Raw genomic sequence first — 4,037 nt, 5'->3', positions numbered from 1 at the left:
AACAGAAACAATTAAAAAAAAAAAAAAGTCTTAGCGTTTAGAACGGCAGTTCTATCAGTTCCCACAAAACACAAATACAGAAATTGGGTTTCTATGCCCCTAAATCTTTCCCTCTTGCTTAGCGGAGGGGAACAGCCCATCACCTCATTTCTGTGGATCTTCTTGAGAAATGAAGTGGATGCTGGGGTAGTGGGTCAGCACTCTCTCTTGAGCTAATGCTCCCTACATCCCACACTGTACTGAGCCAACTGGACCACCCAAGACCAAGCTGAGGACAGATCTGTCCCACGGCTTGTATAATAAATGAAACCTAAAGCATCCTTCCAAGGAAGTGATCAGCAGATAATTATCAGTTTAAAAATTCTACATGGAGGGTGACTGGGTGGTTCAGTCCGTTGAGCGTCTGCCTTCTGCTCAGGTCATGATCTCAGGGTCCTGGGATCGAGCCCTGCATTGGCCAATGGGGGAGGGGGGAGCAAATCCCTGCTCAGTGGGGAGTCTGCTTCTCTTTCTCCTTCTGCCCCTCCCCACTACTCACGCTCTCTCTCACACACACAAACTTGCTCTCTCAAATAAATAAATCCAATCTTAAAAAAAAAAAAATCCTACACAGAAATAAAGTAGAAATGGCCCACAGTCAAATGAAAAGGTGCTCACTCTCACTCCTGTCGAGGCAAGAAGAGTAAAAATGGTCCTCTCTCACCTGTCTGCTGGTCTGCTGAAGTAGCCTAATCCCAGCACCTTCTCACTTCATTGACGCAGACGGAGCCATCTGTTAAATGCAGAAATCAAACTGTCTTTCTGCTGCTTGCAACCTGGCTTCCAGTTCACGCCACAGATATATTTATATAAATTGTAACATACCTTAGCATCAACCGAATGCACATGATACCATGCTGCAACTCTGCATTTACTTTCATGTTAGCACACAAGATCTGTCTTTGTAGCTGCTATGAAGGGCCGGTCGGGCTAAGGTTCATTTCTTTCTTCTCTCATTAGTGAGCACTTAGGTAATGAGCAATTTTGCACTGTTGCAATATAGCCGAATTGAACATCCTGTGTGTGCCTTCTTGTTTTACTTGGAAAGTTTGTCTTAAGGAAGATACTGACAAGTAATTTTATAAAACCTCCAAAGCCACCGCCAGGGCTGCCCTTCCAAACCAGCCGTGATGGTGAGGACACCCCTCCCCGCTTGGAGTGCGAGAGTCCTGCTTACTCACACCTCGGCCAGGGCTTGCTTCTCCACGTCCTGGACTGTCTACGCCTGTGACTCCCATCATTCCTTCAGCTGGTGAAAGAAACGCTCCTGTGCTCTTGAATTGTTTCTCTAGACCCCGTCTCTCTCCATGCTCCCCATTTTCTGCGTGTGAAGGGTGGAACTCTGAATCGACAGCTCCGGTGTCTGGGTTGCCCTGCTGCTTACCATCTTTCCCACTGCGAGCTGCGAGGAGGTGGCTGCTCCGTCTTGCAAGTCACAAAGCTGTCTGGCGGTGTCCGACACCTGCTTGCACCTGCTTGCACCTGCTCGCAGCGAGGTGGGAGGGGCCGGGGAGGCGGGGTCTCGGCCGCACACGCCGCAGGGAGCGCGGAGGCCCAACAGTCCGCAGACCCCAGCCGAGCCCAGCAGCCATGCGGGCGCGGGGGCGGCTCCTACATGCGGTGCTCATGGGCGCCCCGGGCTCCGACAAGCGCACCCTGGCGTCGCGTATTGTCAAACACTTCCCGCTGCAGAAGTTCTCCAGCGAGGACCTGCTCCGGGACAACCAGCTGAGGGACACAGAGTTTGGCGTGCTGGCCAAGATCTTCACGGACCAGGGGAGGCTCATCCCGGAGGACATTATGACCCGGCTGACCCTTCAGGAGTTGAAAAGCTCCCCCCGGGGGGAGCTGACTGCAGTGCGGGTTCCCCCAGGGTTTATCACATACACCTGGCGATAAACATGGACATGCCCGTCGAGGTCATCAGGCGACGCCTCTCGGCTTGCTGGATCCATCCGAGCAGTGGGCGCGTCTACAACCTCGAATTTCACCCGCCCCAACTGGTCAGCGTGGATGATCTGACTGGCGAGCCCCTGGTTCAGCGTGAGGTTGACAGACCCGAGACACTCACCAAGAGGCTGAAGGCTTACGAAGACCAAACCAAACGCGTCCTGGACTATTACCGGGGAAAGGGGGTGCTGGAAACCATCTCCAGATGGGAAACCAACAAGATCTGGGCCTGCGTGCGTGCCTTCCTGCAGACAAAGGTTGCAGAAATGGACCCCAAGCTTCGGTGGCTCCGTGGTGGCCGATGCTTGTAAAGAACCCAGAAGAGCAGATTCGCTTCCTCCTTTTTTTCAGAAGTTCCTTGTTCTAAGGCTCCACCGCGTGTGAATTCCTTGAGACTCATAGTAGTTTCCTTTCTATGAGTTTTATTTTGGATACTTAATAATGCCAGATGAGTCTCATGCTGAGATTTGTCTTTAGAAGCTGCCTAGTGTGTTTTATCCAGCTAAGGCAAAATTAAAAGAGCAAGGGGTATTAATCTGACTTCTCCTCAGGAGGGAAAAGCAATTGGTTTCATATTTTTCTGGAAAAGTAGAGGGGGAAAAATGACACTAATTTGAAGACAATATCTCATCAGAGGCTTTTGTGCAGCCAGATGCCAAAAAAGACATTTCTGGCACATGGGGCATGGTTTTGTGAGAGGCTGTACCTCTAAAATTCCAGATAAAAATAACTGGATTTTCATATTCCAGGCAGGAGGAGAATTCATGGCTGCCTTTAAACTAAGAAACCTATCAGGTGGCTGGCTAAGTTACATTTATTTTGTTGCTAAACATACTTTCAGTTTACTCGGATCTTCAAGTTGCTATAAAAATGTATCAAGTAACATTTAGGAAAATGTTACTTTGGTGGGACTTGTTTTCTTCTGAGGGATATAACTGATGTTCGAAATTGACATGATGATACAAGCTCTTGGATTAGCCCCAAAGTTGAATGGACATTCTTTAATGGAAAATGTAATTGCCATCTTAACATTTTCAGAGGTTAGGAAAGGTTCAGGGGTTAAGAAGTGTGTGCTTTACAGCAAAGGAAACAGTTAACAAAACCAAAAGACAACTGACAGAATGGGAGAAGATATTTGCAAACAACATATCAGATAAAGGACTAGTGTCCAGAATCTATAAAGAACTTAGCAAACTCAACACCCAAAGAACAAATAATCCAATCAAGAAATGGGCAGAGGACATGAACAGACATTTCTGCAAAGAAGACATCCAGACGGCCAACAGACACATGAAAAAGTGCTCCATATCACTCGGCATCAGGGAAATACAAATCAAAACCACAATGAGATATCACCTCACACCAGTCAGAATGGCTAAAATTAACAAGTCAGGAAATGACAGATGCTGGCGAGGATACGGAGAAAGGGGAACCCTCCTACACTGTTGGTGGGAATGCAAGCTGGTGCAGCCACTCTGGAAAACAGCATGGAGGTTCCTCAAAATGTTGAAAATAGAACAGCCCTATGACCCAGCAATTGCACTATTGGGTATTTACCCTAAAGATACAAATGTAGTGATCCAAAGGGGCACATGCACCCGAATGTTTATAGCAGCAATGTCCACAATAGCCAAACTATGGACAGAACCTAGATGTCCATCAACAGATGAATGGATCAAGATGATGTGGTATATATACACAATGGAATACTATGCAGCCATCAAAAGAAATGAAATCTTGCCATTTGCGACAACATGGATAGAACTAGAGTGTATCATGCTTAGCGAAATAAGTCAAGCGGAGAAAGACAACTATCATATGATCTCCCTGATATGAGGAAGTGGTGATGCAACATGGGGGCTTAAGTGGGTAGGAGAAGAATCAATGAAACAAGATGGGATTGGGAGGGAGACAAACCATAAGTGACTCTTAATCTCAAAAAACAAACTGAGGGTTGCTGGGGGGAGGGGGTTTGGGAGAAGGGGGTGGGATTATGGACATTGGGGAGGGTATGTGCTTTGGTGAGTGCTGTGAAGTGTGTAAACCTG

General features: G+C 47.6%; 1 pseudogene; it reads left to right on the top strand.

The window, feature by feature from the left end:
* The first annotated feature begins 1,629 nt into the window (after nucleotides 1–1,629).
* Nucleotides 1,630–2,300, top strand: LOC132027618 (GTP:AMP phosphotransferase AK3, mitochondrial-like; annotated as a pseudogene).
* The last annotated feature ends 1,737 nt before the right edge of the window (nucleotides 2,301–4,037 follow it).

This window comes from Mustela nigripes, chromosome 12 (assembly GCF_022355385.1).
Source record: "Mustela nigripes isolate SB6536 chromosome 12, MUSNIG.SB6536, whole genome shotgun sequence".
NCBI classification, from domain to species: Eukaryota; Metazoa; Chordata; class Mammalia; order Carnivora; family Mustelidae; genus Mustela; species Mustela nigripes.
This window is presented reverse-complemented; position numbering and strand designations above follow the sequence as displayed.